This window comes from Callorhinus ursinus, unplaced genomic scaffold (genome assembly GCF_003265705.2).
Source record: "Callorhinus ursinus isolate GAN/ISIS: 27379988/994484 unplaced genomic scaffold, GSC_fseal_2.0 scaffold66, whole genome shotgun sequence".
NCBI lineage: Eukaryota > Metazoa > Chordata > Mammalia > Carnivora > Otariidae > Callorhinus > Callorhinus ursinus.
The window spans coordinates 1,218,371-1,236,819 of NW_027397128.1; the positions used below are offsets into that span (position 1 = coordinate 1,218,371).

Sequence of the window (18,449 nt, forward strand, 5' to 3'; positions counted from 1 at the left end):
TGATGGAAGTACGAGAACGGATTGTAGCAAGACAAGTGTAAAGGCAGGGAGACCAGAGAGTATGCTGTTGCAGTAGTCTAGAACTGTTAGGCCCTATTTAGGGGGTTGCCCCTTAACTACCAGAATTATGCAGATGAGTGACATGGTCAGAGAAGTTTATTTAGAAAATTCCTCTGGAAGCCCTCGTTAAGAATGAATTGGAGAAGGCAAGACTAAAGAATAAATTGGGAGGTTGCTGTACTGTCCAAGATGCCTGTCCAGGGGTCAGGAGATTGTATCCTAAATCCTCCAGCTTCTTCCATTTGCAGCGCAAACTGCATCTCTCCCACCTCACCCCTGCCTTGACGCCGCTCCATCCAGGATCTAGGAAGTAGGCTTTTGCGCACTTTTGTAGGTCCTAGACTGAGCCCCTACAGAGGCGCCAGCGGTGGCGGCAGTCGCCGGCGGGGGTGGGGCGCATGCGCGCGGTTGCTAGGCGACGGCAGTCGGGGCGCCGCGGCTCTAACGGCGCTGGGGTTGTGTGTGTAGGCAGCGGCGCCAGAGGAGGAGGAGCACGAGGATGCAGCTGCGACCGCGGCCCCGAGAGGGAGCCGCCGCTGCTCTGTGGCCGCGGGGGCTGAGGGACGGGAATCAGGCCTGGGGGTCGGGTCGCTGAGGGGACCGGGGGTGGCGGTCCCGCCCGAGCTCAGGCCTAGTACCCCAGGAAGGTACGGGCCGCTGGGCGAGGGTCTCCCCCCCAGTGCCTCCCCTCGCCCCTCCACGTCGATGGTGGTGAAGTTGGCGGCGCCAGGGAGCGCAAGGCACCAGGCTGCCTCCTTTGCACCCAGCTCCTCCTGGGGCGCATCTCTGGCACCGGCTCACGGACACCTGCGCCGCCGTCTCCTCTCGCCGGCTGAGCCCACCCCTGGCGGCGGGCGGGGGAGGGGCTCCCCCAGCAGGGGCTGTGTCCAGCAGGGCGACGACGGGGACCGTAGGAGAGTAGGGGTGAGTAGTGGCACCGCACTCGCCTGGTGTTGGGGAGCCTTTCTGTCCTCCGGGGCCCCGGGAGGCGACCAACGCGCTGCTTTCTCCTGCAGAAGCTTCTAACGCCTCTCCTACATCTGCTCGCGGCTCCCTGTGTCCTTCGAGGTAGTTTTCCTTCTAAAAACCACCACTCTCTTGTCTCAACCCTGGCATCTAGGAATGAGGGGCTTAAGGCCTGGCTTTGCTTCTTAGATGCCATAGATGCCGATAATTCTACGTACAATCACGCAGCCTGGTCCCTGATTCTGGGACAGACTTTCCCAATACCGTTCTTATTCCTTTTCTGTCGCTTTTGCTCTCGAACGGTTCAGTCTGACCACAGGCTTCTCAAGAGCCATTTCTCAGACTATTGTCACTCCATGCCTCAAAGCTTGAACGGACAGATGGCCTGGCCTCTTTTCCGTTTTCTTGATACTCGTGTGCTGAGATCTTCTGAAAGTCGCGTGCCTGGCTTCTGACTCCTGACATGTAAGAGTTAGGAAGTCAGTACTTACATTAAATAATAGTAATAAAACAAACTAGCAAACACACACTCCACTTGACTTCCAAAGTGGCATCAAACTTGAAGAGAAGTAGACAGTGACTGATAACAGGGGAAACAGGTTTTATGAACAAACTACTCTTCATCCAGAATGACATTACTTCTTTTTTAGTAAATATGATGAAACCTAAAATGTCCCTAATGAAAGCGAGGGTGTGTTATGATCTATCTGTTCTTCCTGGGGTATCCTGCAACTGAGAATAGTTGCTTCCAAAAACATGGCCAGGAGGGACCTGAAGTGATGTTTTGGACAGGATGATTAGATGAGGATCTAAAGTTGTAAGGTACTTTTTGAAAAGTAGCAACATTATCTTTGAGTAGGGAAGTTGTTTCTTCAAAAGCAAATGGTTGAAAAAAAAATCACAGTTCCCAGTTGACCCTTTCCAAAAGTGGACTGAATTCAGATTAATTATTAATTTTGGTTGTAAGGAACTTTCAGGCACAATGAAAGATGAGTTCCTTCTTTTATTTGGCTCTCTTCCCTCCCTACTAGTTTTTAAGTTATTTCATGTTTTTTTTATTAGAAAAAAGAGGAAAGAAGTAAAAAAGTGCTGTATTAAAAAGGCTAAATTTAATTTTGGGTAAATGCTTTTAAACTAAAGATTTTAAAAAAGGATATACCTGCTATTTGTGACTAGATAACTTTAGTGAATCAGTCAAGACTTGATAGTTTTGGATAAAATGCAGTTTTCATGTTGTTTGAAGTTCTCTTGGATATAGTTTAAAGCACAGTTTAATTCTAGTATCACTGCAAAATAATCTTGGACCTCAGAGAATATTTTATGTTGTTGTTGGTGGTGGTGATACTGGTGAATTGGCAAATTGACATGCTTCTAGTTGCTACATTCTAAAGTTAGGAATGTTTTTGTTTTGGAAAAGCTCTTGATCAATTCAAGTCTGAACTATTTGAAATAAAATGTACCATGTGGATACTCACTGTTCATCTTCATATACTTTTAGAACTAGGCAGTAATTTGGACCCCATTTAGAATTTGATTTTAATTAATATGGTTATAAAGGTGCCACATGCTCAAGAGCATTTACCTAGAGTGTCATAACCACATTATAAGATATTAATACAGGTACAACAAAACACTTGACCAGTGAACTCTGGAATGAATTCAGTGTTTTTTTAATTAATTGATTTTCAACAAGCTTTTATTGTCTAGCTTCACTGAGTGCCCATTACTATACTAGTGACTGTGGAGAATAGAAGAGAAACAGGCCTCAAGAATTAAATTGCTTATCCACTGGAGACATCATGGTCAACAATTAGAACATAGAGTAGTACAGAATAAGAGCTAAAATAATTATAGGGTAAAAGAAGAGCTTTGGAGCTCTTATTTGTCGGAGAAGGCTTTATAAAGTCAGATTTGATTTGATTCTTTTAGAATTATAAATTTTATTGGAAGGTGGGGGAGTTTAGCATAGCATGAACTGAGGCACTTGATTTTCTAATCTTTGTGAATATTACTCTCCTGGATAAACCTAAAGGGCACTGTCAGTAGTCGGCATAGTTTTTATGATAAATTATATCCTAAATCAATAAATTAATATTAAATAATTTTTCACATGTGCGTACTATAGAAGCCAGACTTAAAATAATCATTCTATTTCTTGGGCAAGTGAAAATGTTTTCTAAGCAGATATAGGTAGAGTATTAAGTTCACACATTTTTATCACCCGTACGTTTTCATGATCTCCTAAAACAGTTATAATCTTAAATATTTTGTACAGGACTGATCTAATTAGTACAAGTTTAGATTATTAATATTCATTCTCCAAAGACTATTTCTTGATAAAGTAAATTAGGAAATTCTATAAGCAACATTAATTTTGGTCCATTAAATATATGATAGCTTAGTTTTTAGTACTGCTAATTAATACTACTATCTTTATTATTTTTTGAAAACAAAGGGAGGTATGCCAGAATCCTACAAATTGATGTCTGTCAAAGTTTTAATATAATGCTATTAATGCTTGTGTTAATAATTGTCAACTAACATCAGTGTTTAAACTGAGTTATAAACCTCTGTAAAACTTTATTGCTTTTCTAACAACTTTCTGCTGTGTTGAGAATTAGTTACATGACTAATATTCTTCTTGGTTTTAGTCAACCATTGTAGGTTGATGTTTATATATAGAAAAATAACAATAAGAAAATGTGCTATGATTGTGCCCCCCAACAGAAATGCAAAGAATTTTCGAGATTAATTCACAGATATACTCTAAGGAACAATATACCCAAACTTGACATTTTTTGCGGCTTCTATACACCATCTTGTACTTTTCATTTGGTATCTTTGCTGCCAACAATAGTCTTCTCTGATTATAGTTATTACTAATAGACGTTAATTCACAGTAGCTAATAATTTTGACAAATATAATTGTTTTTGGCATTCTCTACTTAGGTTGTCAGTTATCAGCTAAATAAACAAGTTATTAGTTAGAGAGCATGATAGTCCACATATACATAGTCAATGAATATTGGATCACTGGAAATTAGTTAACAGATAGCAAAACATATTCAGAAAGCACTGGGTTTAGTCTCCTTTGCTAAGCAAGTATTGCATATTTCTGTTCTTAGCTAATTATGCTGGTATCAATAGGGAACATCTTTGGAAAGAGAGATGGTAAATTTAAATGAAGGGAAACTGCTGAGAAAATTTAAATTACTTTGTATGTCAAGTTCTATGTAGTATGGTGATTTAAGGCAGGTAAACATCTTACATAAATTGCTAAATCTCAGTGGTGGCTGCTTGTGAAATAGGGTAAGGGATTGTCAGTTTCCCCTACTATATAATAGGAAACTCTTAGTATTTTTTACCATATTACTGAGTCTGGAGGTAGAACAGCATTATACTGAATACCAAAGATGTATCCATAAGTTATAATTTTCTTTAAATATGCAGTTTTAACAGTGTTATTACAGTCTTAAGTATGACACTGGGTTGAAAATTTTCCCAGATGAGCACATCCTTAGATTTTATTATGGAAGCTTATGGGAAAAATGGCTTTTACCCAATAGTTCTTTTTGGATCACATTTCCCTGGAACATAACCTTTCCCACAAAGTGGAAAATATTAACAGCCAATTCAATGTAGGAAGAAAAATGGAGAGCAGAATTCTTTCTTAAAGACTGGTACCTACAAACAAAATAAAACAAAACAAATTCTTCACATAAAAGTTCTAAAAAGTTCTTTTTTCATAATAACTGCCTTTTATACAGTTGTTCTCTTAATATCATATCTTATATTATACATTGTTAACTGTCTTTGGACTTTTGGCATCCAAAAGTTCCTCTGTGGTCTGATTCATTCCTATTTTCTTGATGACAAATACATCTCAGGTATTTGATGGTATGAAATACAAGCTTTTTGTAGCAGCTTTTAAAATGCAATAAATATTAACTGAAAACCTGAAGTTAAATTTTGACATGATTCATAATGAGAAAAATGGAATTTTTAAAAATTCTTGATTAAAACTATTGCACACTAAGGATTAGTATCTCCATAACCTTTAAAAGCCCTGAATTATATAGATCACTATATTCACTTTCTGTACCACATTTCCCCTTTTCCTAACAAATGTGGATATTGGTTTGTTCTCACTGGCACTTCTGAGGTACTTCTGTGACTCCTGAATGAATTTTACAAAATACATTTATATTTTTAAAAAGTTATTTAGGAAAGATTTTCTGTCATAGTCTAAAAAGCTGAATCCATTATCAGATAAACTGCGTTTGAAACTGGGTGATTTGACTGAAAGTAATAAGACAACTAATCCAAACTCTTTTAAAATACTGTGTCTAACTTAGTAGACTTAGAATCTAGTAATTCAAAAATAATTACTCTATTTTTCTTTCAAATTGAAAACCAGTTGATATGTAAGGTGTGACATAAGTAATAAGTTTTATTCCACAGATCATACATAAGCCATACTTACTACTTAGTTGCTCCTTGACCTTTGCTGGGCATTTAATTGTTCTTGTTGAGTTTAATTTCTAAATGTGCACACAGGTCCTTATATTCCTTTTCTCTTCCTTTGTACTTTTCAAGGCTATCATTATTAACTGGGTTGTTTTTGGTTATTATCAATAGAATGAATTACCATGGATTGTATTTGTTTTGTTGCCAAATTAGTTCAGATACCTATGATTCCATAAAAGAAGAAAAAAAGTAGGGGTATAAGAAAGATGGGTGTTAGATTTTACATGTTTAAAATTTTTCTTAATGCAATAACATTAGTAGAATAGGTATAAAGTGGTTGAAGTTGTGAATTTTAGAATATTTCTTATGTACTGCAGTTTTAATGACTTCCTTGTACATGTAGTAACCAAAACTAGGTTAACAAAGTATTACCCTTAAGGATCTTGTTTTAATAAATATGTGAGAATGATAGTATATAATGTTAGTATATCTATGAATTATATGTAAAGAAATATTTCTGAGGTATTTAAAGATGCTTGGAAGCATTTTTTTTCTCTACTATCTTGTTTATACTACTAATTTGCTTAGCAAACTCTTTGTTCATAAATAATGCTAAAGTCAATTTAATCTCAGCCCCTGTCTGAATTATCTCAAATTCTGAATCAGTGGGGTCAAAATGATAGTACAACAAAATTTCCTTAATTCAGGCTCCACTAGTCAAATTTGTTATAGCCTGGTAATTATGCTAAAAAATATATTCTGTAGAGTGCCAAACCCATGCTGGTGATGGATTGCACTACACAGGAGAAGCAGCCAGAGCCATACCAGAGGTTAGGAAATGTCAGAGCTTCTTTACTGGCTATGAAAGTGTTGCCAGGTGAACTGGGGAGACCCCAGGTCCTGAGGCCATCCAAAAGATGTCGCCAAAGGTACTTGGTCTCATCAGGAGGAAGAATTCAAGGACAGACACAACCCAGTGGACAATCAACATGTGTGGGAAAGTTTATTAAAACAAAAGTACACTCTCAAGATGTGAGAACTGGCAAGAGAGGTGGAAGAGAGAGAGAGAGAACTGCAACCTGGGGTTTAGGTGTCTATCTTTTATTGACAGTTGTTAAAAACAAAGGGGTGGGATATTGATTACTTAGGAGGGGATTTCTTGGAAGCAGGGTTTTCAGCCTTTTCTTACTTGGTCAGGAGTGTCAGGTCTACTTTGTTGGCCATCTTGGGCCTGTTTTATTTGATCCAGCTTCTTGTGGCTTTGTTTTGGAGTGCTGCCAGAAAAGTCCTCTGACTTTTCCCGTAGCTGGCCATAGCTTCCTCTTTGCTGGCCTCCAAGCCTCCTGTTAGAACCTAACTAACTTCCTGTAACAAAAGCACTGATACTGAGTTAAAATAACTGCTAAGAGGAAAGAAGGCATGCGCCACTAGGTTTTCTGTATTTTAAAATGTCTTCTAAGTGCTGCATTGAGCATATTTATGCTTAGATTTAAAGGATTTTTTTAAATTTAAAGGATTAGATTATTAATTGAATTGGGCTGTTTACAAGAAAAGGGATTTGAACATCAGTTAGTAATGTAAGAAAAATTGGGACAACAGTTATGATGAACTGCTCTCAGATGTTTTAAAAACTGTAATGACAATATTTGCATGTAAATTCTGTGCACTTAAATTCTTCGTATCATTTCGTCAGCATAAGAAAGTGAAATAAGTGTGCATTGAAAGTTATACCTGGGTGGTTCAGTTCATTAAGCAGCTGCCTTTGGCTCAGGTCATGATCCCAGTGTCCTGGGATCAAGTCCCGCATCGGGTTCCTTGCTTAGTGGGGAGACTGTTTCTCCCTCTCCCTGCAGCTCTCCCTGCTTGTTCTCACTCTCTCTCAGACAAATAAATAAATAAAATCTTTATAAAAAATTACACTGAGTATTTTTAAAAAAGATTTTATTTATTTTTAAAAGATTTTTATTTATTTATTTGAGAGAGAATGAGAGTACATAAGAGGGGAGAGCGGGAGAGGGAGAAGCGGACTCCCTGCTGAGTAGGAAGCCCGATGCGGGACTCGATCCCGGGACTCCAGGATCATAATCTGAGCTGAAGGCAGTTGCTTAACCAACTGAGCCACTCAGTCGCCCCAAAGATTTCATTTATTTATTTGACCGAGAGTGCTAGCGCACAAGCAGGGGGAGTGGCAGGCAGGGGAGAGGGAGAAGCAGGCTCTCCGCTAAGCGCGGAGCTCACCTCTGGGCTCAAACCAGGACCCTGAGATCATGACCTGGGCTGAGGCAGATGCTTAACCGACTGAGCCACCCAGGCACCCCTACACTGAGTCGTCTTGATATGTTAATGGTGTTCCAACAACTCTGAAAGTAGTAAAACTTCAGAACCTCCTTTTCGCTAGTTTTTTTTTTTTTTAAGATTTTAGTTACTTATTTGAGAGTGGGAGAGAGAGCATGCGGGAGAGGGGCACAGGGAGAGGGAGAAGAAGACTCCCCGCTGAGCAGGGAGCCTGATGCAGGGCTCGATCCCAGGACTCTGGGATCGTGACCTAAGCTGAAGGCAGATACTTAACCAATGGAGCCACCAAGGTGCCCCTACTTTTCTTTAGTTTTGAATTAATAATCATATAATGTATGCATGCATATTGATATAGTTTTGTTTTATTTATGTGACAATGCAAAAAGTTCTAAAAACCATTACTGGTATCATGGAATGAAATTCTTCTAACAAGAAACAAGAATAAATGTCAAATTAACCAGGACAGAGTGCAATTACATGTAATAATAGGGTTGTTGGAGGCTTATTATTGGTGTTCTTTTGGGAGGGGAAAAAGCTAGTTCTTTGTTTCATGCCTATTACAGTAGTGATAATTTGCCTCTACTGTGTAACTCATTGCTCCTCACTGATAGATCCTAGATCTTAGGAGTAAGAGCAAAGGAAGCAATAACACAAAATTCATTAGATCAACTAGAATAAAAATTTAGCTCTCTGGAATTCTTAACTAATCAAACTGAGCCACACTCACCTCCTTTGCCCCCTTCCCTAAACTCTCACCTCTAATCTATTCTCTATCACTGTAATTATGTTATTTCATGAATGTTGTGTTATGTTCCTCTTTATCCCTAGTAATTTTCCTCGCTCTGAAGTGTACTTTATGGGGAAGTGATTTTTCTTAAAAAGTCTGTTTCAGTGGTATATCTTTTTTTATCCATTTACTTTTAGTCTACACATGTCTTTATGTTTTGAAGTGAATTTCTTGTAGACAACATATACTGGACCGTATTGTTTTTATCCACTATGCCAATCTCTGTCTTTAAATTGGTACATTTGGACTATTTACATATTAAAATAATTATTGATATGTTAGGGCTATGTCTTCTAATTTTTTTATTGTGGTAAAAACATATAATATGAGATTTACTCTTTTAACAAAAATTTAAGTGTTAAGTAGAGTATTATTCTACAGGAGATCTCTAGAACTTTATCCTCTTGCATGACAAATTCTATACCCAATAAACAATAACTCCTCATTTCTCCATCCCCCCAACCTTTGGCAAATACCAGTGTACTTTCTGCATCTATGAGTCTTACTACTTTAGATACCTCATTCAAGTGAAATTATTCAGTTTTTGTCTTTTTGTGACTGGCTTATTTCACTTAATGTAATGTCCTCAAGATATATCTGTCATAGCATGTAACAGCAGTTCCTTCTTTTTTAAGGCTGAATAATATTCAATTGCATGTATGTACCACATTTTCTTTATCTACTTATCTGTTAATGGACATTTAGGTTTTCTTCACCCCTTGTCTATTGTAAATAATATGCAATGAACATAGGAGTGCAAATATTTTTTGGAGATCCTATTTTTAATACTTTTGGATAAATACCCAGAAGTGGGATTGTTGGATCATATGGTAGATCTTTTTCTTTTTTCTTTAGGGATTTAATTACTCTTTTGTCCCCAAGTTTTTATTTAAATTCCAGCTACTTAACATACAGTGTAATATTAGTTTCAGGTTTAGAATTTGGTGATTCAGCACTTACCTACAACACCTGGTGCTCATCACAAGCACTGTCCTTAATTGCCATCACCTATTTAACCCATCCTCCCACCCATTTCCCCTCCAGTAACCCTCAGTTTGTTCTCTATATTTAAGAGTCTGTTTCCTGGTTTGCCTCTTTACCCCACTATGTTCATCTGTTTTGTTTCTTAAATTCCACATACGAGTGAAATCACATGGTATTTGTCTTTCTCTGACTTATTTTGCTTAGCATAATACTCTATAGCTCCATCCATGTCATTGCAAATAACAAGATTTCATTCTTTGTTATGGCTGAGTAACATTCCATTTTTTATACACACACACACACACACTCTACATCTTTATCCATTCATCAGTTGATGGACATCTGGGCTCTTTCCATAACTTGGCTATTGTTGATAATGCTGCTATAAAAATTGGGGTGCATGTAACCCTTCATATCTGTATTTTTGTATCCTTTGGATAAATACCTAGTAGTGCAGTTGCTGGGTTGTATGGGTAGTTCTATTTTAAACTTTTGAGGAACCTCCATACTGTTTTCCAGAGTGGCTGCACCAGTTTGCATTCCCACCAACAGTGCAAGAGTGTTCCTCTTTCTCCACATTCTTGCCAACACCTGTTTTTTCTTCTGTTGTTAATTTTAGCCATTCTGACATGTGTGAGGTGATATCTCATTGTAGTTTTGATTTCTATTTCCCTGATGATGAGAGATGTTAAGCGTCTTTTCATGTATATGTTGGCCATCCGTATGTCTTTTTTTGGGAAAAAAAGTGTCTCTTCATGTTTGCTGCCCATTTTTAACTGGGTTATTTATTTTTTAGGATCATATGATAGTTTTTAAAAGAGTTTTGTGGAACTTCCATGCAATTTTATATACCAACTGCACCATGTTTACATTCCCACCAACATGGCACAAGGGTTCTAGTCTTTTTTTTTTTTAGATTTATTTATTTATTTTAGGTGTGGCAGAGGGAGAGGGAGAGAGAGAGAGAGGGAGAGAGAGAGAGAGAGAAGCAGACTCCCCACTGAGCCTGACATGGGGCTTGATCTCCTGACCCTGAGATCATGACCTGAGCTAAAATCAAGAGTTGGACCCTTAACTGACTGAGCCACCCAGGTGCCCCAAGGGTTCTAGTTTCTAAACATTCTTAACAATAATTTTCTGTTTTGTTTTTTAAATTATGGCCATCCTAACTGGTGTGAAGTACTATCTCCTTGTGGTTTTGGTTTGCATTTCCATGATAATTAGTGATGTTAACTATCTTTTAATATACCTGTTGGCCATTTCTGTGTCTTCCTTGGAAAAATGTTTATTCATCATTTCCTTGTTTTTTTAATTGTTTTATTTTTGTTTTTATTTTTACTATTGCATTGTAGGAGTTCCTTAATATTTTGGAAATTAACCCTGATCAGAAATATAGTTTGCAAATATTTTTTCTCATTCCATAGGTTGCCTTTTCACTCTCAATTTATATTTCTGTGAAGGTGCATTTTAGTTTTATATATTGTCATTTGTCTATTTTTGTTTTTGTTGCCTGCATTTTTGGTGTCATATCAAAGGAATAGTTACTAATACCAATGTTTTGAAGCTTTTTCTTTATGTTTTCTTCTAGGAGTTATATGGTTTCAGGTCTTACATTTATGTCTTTAATCCACTTTCATTTGATTTTTGTGGATGTATAAGATAAGGGTCCAATTTCATTCCTTTGCATGTAGTAATTCATATTTCCAACACCATTTATTGAAGAGACTGTCCTTTCCCCATTGTGTATTATTAACACTGTGTTGAGTATCAGTTGACTGTATATGCATGCGTTTATTTCTGGGCTCCCTAGTCTTTTCCCTAGGACTGTATGTCCATCTTTATGCTAGCACTATGCTCTAGCTTTGTAATATGTTTTGAAAACAGGAAGTGTGAGGGCTCCATCTTTGTTCTTTTTGCTCAACATTTTGTTGTTGTTGTTGTTGTTATTTGGGGTACTTTCTGGTTCTGTTTGAAATTTAGGATTTGTGTGTGTGTGTGTGTGTGTGTGTGTGTGTGTGTGTGTAATCTTTAGGATTTTCTGCATATTAGATCATGTCACTTGTGAGCAGAAATGATTTATTTCACTTCTGTTTAAATTTGGATGCCTTTTAAGTTTCCTTTACTTGCCTAATTGCTCTAACTAGAAATTAGAGATGACATAAATAATTGGAAAGACATACCATGTTTATGGATTGGAATATGTAATACTGTTCAAATGTCCATACTACCAAAAGCAAGCTACAGATTCAGTGCAATCCCTAATAAAATTCCAATGGCATTTTTTACAGAAATAAAAAAAAAATCCTAAAATTCAGCACTATGTTGAGTAGAAGTGGTGTGAGTTGGAATCCTTGCCTTGCTCCTGATCTTGGAGGAAAAGTTTTCAGTTTTTATTATTGTGTATGATGTTAACTGTGGGTTTTTCATATATGGCCTTTATTATACTGAGGTAATTTCTTTCCATTCTTAATTTGTTGAGTGCTATTTATCATAAAGTGGTGTTAAAATGTGTCAAATGCTTTTTCTACATCTATTGAGATAATCATATAATTTTCCCCTTTGTTCTGTTAATGTGGTTGTATCATATGGATTGATTTTTTTCTGTCGAACTATCTTTGAATCTGGGGATAAATCCCACCTTTTCATGGTGTGTGATCCTTTTAAGATACTATTGAGTTTGGTTTACTAGTACTTTGTTCAGGAATTTTGAATCTATATTCATCAGGGATATTAGCCTGTAATTTTCTTCCTTCTAGTAGTTTTTTTTTTTTCTGGCTAAGGAGATTAAATGAATAATCAAAAATGTTTCAACAACAACAACAAAGCTCAGAACCAGATTGTTCATGGATGAATTCTACCAAACATTAAAGAACTAATACTAATCTTTCTCAGATTGTTCCAAAAAAATCAGAGGAGTAAACACTTCCAAACTCATTTTATGAGGCCAGCATTACCCTGATACCAAAGCCAGATACAGGTCTGCTTATTTTTCGATTCCTTATTCAGATTTTGGTAGATTGTATGTTTCTGTGAATTTATCCATTTCTTCTAGATTATCCAATTTGTTGGTGTGTAATTATTCATAGTAGTCTCTTATAATCCTTTATGTGACAGCAGTTGTAATATCGCCTCTTGCATTTCTTTTTTTTTAAATTTGAGTCTTCTATTTTCCTTAGTTAATCTAGCTGGTGGTTTTTAAATTTTGTTTTCATTTAAAAAGAATCAACTCTTGATTTTTTTTCTATTTTCTATTTCATTTATTACTGCTCTGATGTTTATTTCCTTCTGCTAGATTTGGATATGGTTTGTTCCTTTTCTAGTTTCTTGAGATGTAAAATTAAGAAAGATTTGAAATCTTTCTTCTTTTTAAATGTAAGTGTATACTGCTATACAATTATCTCTTAGTACTGCTTTTGCTATATCTTACATGTTTTGATATGTTGTGTTTTAATTTTTGTCTCAAGGTATTTTCTTTTCTCCTTTTTCTTTTTTTTAAAGATTTTATTTATTTATTTGACAGAGAGAGACACAGTGAGAGAGGGAACACAAGCAAGGGGAGTGGGAGAGGGAGAAGCAGGCTTCCCACAGAGCAGGGAGCCCGATTTGGGCCTTGATCCCAGGACCCTGGGATCATGACCTGAGCTGAAGGCAGACGCTTAATGACTGAGCCACCCAGGCGCCCCTCTTTTCTCCTTTTTCATTCTTACAATAATCTTTATTAAATTTCATTATCGAAATAAAATCATTACATAACATTGTGTAAGTTTTAGGTGTACAACATCATGATTTGATATATTTATATGTTGCAATATTACTACCATAAAGTTAGCTAATATCTCTGTTATGTTACATAATTATCATTTTTTTGGTGGTGGGCACAATTAAAATCCAATCTATTAGCAACTTTGAAATTTATGATACAATGCCATTGACTGTAATCATTATGCTGTGCATTAGCTTTGCCAGGATTTATTTATCTACTAGTTTCCAGTTTTTACCCTTAAACAATTTGTCCCCAATCCCCCCACCCTGCCAGCCTCTGGTGACCTTATTTTACTCTTTTTCCTTGAGTTAAGCTTTTTTAGATTCCAAATATATGTGATATCATACAGTATTTGTCTTTTTGTTTAACATATCTCAGCATAATATCCTCAAGGTTCATTCATGTCGTCACAAATGGTAGGCTTTCCTTCTTTCTCATGGCTGTTTAATATTCGTATATAATTTTTATCCATTTATCTGTTGACAGACACTTAGGTTGTTTCCATATCTTGGCTATTGTGAATAATATTGCAAAAGTGTAAGAGCATATATATCTTTTCAGACTCCCATTTTCATATTCTTTGGATGTACACCCAAGAGTGGAATTACTGATAATTCTATTTTTATTTTTTGGAGGAACCTCCATACTATTTCCCATAGTGGCTGAACAAATTTACATTCCCATCTATAATGTAAAAGTGTTCCTTTTACTCCACATCCTCACCAACACTTTTTATCTCTTGTCTTCTTTTTTTAAGATTATTTATTTATTTATTTGAGAGAAATCAAGAACAAGAGAGAGAGCATGAGCTGGGGGGAGGGGAAGAGGGAGAAAGAGAAGCAGACTCTCCCCTGAGCAGGGAGCTTGACACGTGGCTCAATCCCAGGACCTCAGAATCATGACCTGAGACAAAGGCAGATGCTTAACCAACTTAACCACCCAGGTGCCCCTATTTCTTGTTTTTTTGATGGTAGCCATTCCATCAGATGTGGGGTGATGTCCTCGGTTGTGATTTGCATCTCTCTGATGATTAGTGATATTAAGCATCTTTTCATAAATCTGTAGGCCATCTAGTGTCTTTTTTTGGAAAAATATCTATTTAGCTTCTCTGCACATTTTTAAATCAAATTATTTGTTTTTCTGTTATGAGTTGTACTTTATATATTTTGGCTGTTACTCCTTGTCTGATATATGGTTTGCAAATATTTCCTCCAATCCCATAGGCTGCCTTTTCATTTTTTCCATTGCTACTTTTGCTATACAGCTTTTTAGTTTGATATAGTTCCACTTTTGTATTTTTTGCTTGTGCTTTTGGTACACACCAAAAATCATTGCCCAGTCCAATCTTAAGGAGTTTTTTTCCCCTACATTTTCTCCTAGTTTTATAGGATCAAGTCTATGTTTAAGTTTTTAAGCCATTTAAAGTTAATTTCTTTATTGAAGGATAATTAACATATGGTATTATATTATTTTCAGGTTCACAATATAACACTTCAGCAATTCTATGCATTTCTCAGTACTCATCATAGTAAGTGTACTTACCTATTTCATCCATTCCCCTAGCCATCTCCCCTCTGCAAACCACCAATTTGTTCTATGTATTTAAGAGTCTGGGTTTTTTGTCTCTTTTTCTCTTTGTTTGTTCATTTGTTTTGTTTCTTATATTCCGCATGAGTGAAATCATGTGGTATTTGTCTTTCTCTGACTGACTTATTCATACAGCATTATACCCTCTAGGTCCATCATGTTGCAAATGGCAATATCTCATTTTCTTATGGCTGAGCAATATTCCATTGCATATGTATATCACATCTTTGTCTATTCATTTATGGATGGACCTTTGGGTTGCTCCCATACCTTGGTTATTGTAAATAATGCTGCAATAAATATAGGAATGAATGTACCTTTTTAAATTAGTCTTTTTGTTTTCTTTGGGTAAATAGTCATAGTGGAATTAATTGATCATATGATAATTTTATTTATAATTTTTTGGGGAACATCCATACTGTTTTTTCACAGTGGCTGCACCAATTTGCATTACCACCAATTGTGTATGAGGGTTTCTTTTTCTCTAATTCTTTACCATCACTTGTTATTTCTTGTGTTCTTGATTTTAAACATCCTGGCAAATGTAAGGTGGTAATCTCATTATGGTTTTGATTTGCATTTAACTGATTATTAGTGATGTTGAGCATCTTTTCCTGTGTTTACTGGCCATCTCTGTGTCCTCTTTGGAAAAATGTCTACTCAGGGTTTCTGCTTATTTTTAAATTGGATTTTTTTCTTGGTGTTGGCTTGTATAAATTCTTTATGTATTTTGGATATTAACCCATTATTGGATATATCATTGCAAATATCATTTTCCATTTAGTAGGTTGTCTTCTTGTTTGTTGATGATATCCTTAACTGTGCAAAAGCTTTTTATTTTGGTGTAGTCCCAAAAGTTTAATTTTGCTTTATTTTCCTTGCCAAAGAGACATATCTAGAAAAATGTTTCAATGGCCAAAGTCAAAGAGATTACTGCCTATGTTTTCTTCTAGGATTTTTGTGCTTTCAGGTCTCACATTTAGATGTTTAATAAATTTTGATTTATATTTGTGTATGATATAAGAAAGAGGTCAAGTTTAATTTATTTGGATGTAGCTGTCCAGTTTTCCCAAGACTGTTTGTTGAGTAAGACTGTCTTTTTAGCATGGTATATTCCTCCCTCCTTTCATAGATTAATTAACTGTATAAACCTAAGTTTATTTCTAGACTCTCTTATTTCTTCCATTGATCTATGTGTCTATTTTTGTGCCCCATCATACTGTTTTGATTACTACAGCTTTGTTGGATATCTTGAAATCTGGGATTGTGATACATCCAGCATTTTTCTTTTGTCTCAAGCTTTCTTTGGCTATTCAGCCTCTTTTGTGGTTCTGTACCAATTGTAATATTATTTTTTGTAGTTTTATGAACAATGCTATTAGTATTTTGATAAGGATTGCATTGAATCTGTAGATTGCTTTGGTGGTATGGCCATTTTAACAATATTAATTCTTATAATATATGAGCATGGGCTATCTTTCCATTTGTTTGTGTTTTCAATTTCTTTCATCAGTGTTTTATAGTTTTCAGAGTACAGGTCTTTCACCTATTTAGTTATGTTTATCCTTGGGTATTTTATTATTTTTTAGTGCAGTTATAAATGGGACTATTTTCTTAATTTCCCTTTCTGCTATTTAATTATTAGTGTATGGAGATGAACTGACTTCTGGGTATTAATTTTGTATCATGCCATTTTACTGAATTCATTTATCAGTTCTAGCAGCTTTTTGGTGGAGTCTTTCAGATTTTCTATATATAGTATCATGTCGTCTGTAAATAGTGAGTTTTATTTCTTCCTTACTGATTTGGATGCCTTTTATTTATTTTTGTCTGATTTCTGTGGCTAGGACTTACAGTACTATGTTGAATACAAGTGGTGGGAGTGGACATCCTTGTCTTGTTCCTGACCATAGAAGAAAAGCACTCAGTTTTTCTCCATTTAAGATGATATTAGCTGTGGGTTTTTCATGTATGGTGTTTATTATGTTGAAGTGTGTTCCCTCTAAACCTGTTTTGCTGAGGTCTTTTATCATGAATGGATGTTGTAGTTTGTCAAATGCTTTTTCTGTGTCTACTGAAATGATCATGTGGCTTTTATACTTGAGGTGATGTATCATGTTGATTGATTTGTGAATATGGGACCACCCTTGCAACACAGGAATAAATCCCACTTGGTTGTCATAAATGGTTTTTAATGTATTGTTGGATTCTCTTTGCTAGTATTTTGTTGAGGATTTTTGCATCTATTTTCATCAGGGATATTGGTCTGTAGTTCTCTTTTATAGTAGTGTCTTTATCTGGTTTTGGTATTAGGGTAATGCTGGCCGCAGAGAATGAATTTGTATGTTCCTTCCTTTTCTGTTTTTTTTTTTTTTTTGGAATAGTTTTAGAAGCATAGGTATTAACTCTTCTTTAAATCTTTGGTAGAATTTGCCTGTGAAGCCATCTAGCCCTGGACTTTTGTTTGTTGGAATTTTTTGATAACTGACTCAGTTTCTTTGCCGTTTGTCAGTGTGTTCAAAATTTGTTTCTTCCTGATTCAATTTACATTGAATTACATGTTTCTAGGAATTTATCCATTTCTTACAGGTTGTCAAATTTGTTGGCAGATAGTTTTTCACAATGTTCTCTTATAACCCTTTGCATTTCTGTGGCATTGGTTGTTAATTCCTCTCCTTTCTTTCTCATTTTGTTTGAGTCATTTATCTTTTTTTCTTGATGAGTCTGGCTAAAAATGTATCCATTTTGTTTATCTTTTTAAAGAACCAGCTCCTGATTTCATTCCTCTGTTCTTTTTCTTTGTCTCTATTTCATTTATTTCTGCTCTTATCTTTATTTCTTTCCTTCTACTGGCTTTGTTTCATTTGTTCTTCTTTTTCTAGCACCTTTAGGTGGAAGGTTAAGTTGTTTATTGAAGATTTTTCTTGCTTCTTGAGGTAGGCCTGTATTGCTATAATCTTCCCTCTTAGGATAGCTTTTTCTTCAGCCCAAACATTTTAGATCATTGTGTTTTCATTTTCATTTGTCTTTATGTATTTTTTTAAATTTCCTCTTTGTTTCTTGGTTGACTCCTTCATTGTTTAGTAGTATGTTATTTATACTCCCATGTATTTGTGTCTTTCCAGATTTTGTGTTGTGATTAATTTTTAGCTTCATATTGTGATTGGAAAAGATACATGATAAGATTTAAATCTTTTTTAATTTATTGAGACTTGCTTTGTGTTCTAACATGTAATCTATTCTGGAGAATATGCCATACACACTTGAAAGGAATGTGTATTCTGCTGTTTGGGGATAGAATGTTCTGGATTTTTCTGTTAGGTCTATCTGTCCAATGTGTCATTCAAAACCAGTTTTTCCTTGTTGATTTTCTGTCTGGATGATCTATCCATTGATATAAGTGGAGTGTTAAAGTCCTGCGCTGATTGTGTTTCTGTCAATTTCTTCCTACATATCTGCAAATAGTTGCTTTATGTATCCAGGTGCTCCCATGTTCAGTGCATATTTATAATTGTTATATCCTCTTATTGTATTGTTCCC

General features: G+C 35.9%; 1 protein-coding gene across 2 annotated transcripts in view; it reads left to right on the plus strand.

The window, feature by feature from the left end:
- The first annotated feature begins 551 nt into the window (after positions 1-551).
- The window catches only part of ZC3H12B (zinc finger CCCH-type containing 12B), a 551,234-nt gene continuing 533,336 nt past the window's right edge, over positions 552-18,449 (plus strand). For both annotated transcript variants that reach the window (XM_073885832.1, XM_025862942.2), the window contains exon 1: positions 552-984. The gene's annotated coding sequence lies outside the window, so the exon portion shown is untranslated. The remainder of the gene's footprint in view (positions 985-18,449) is intronic.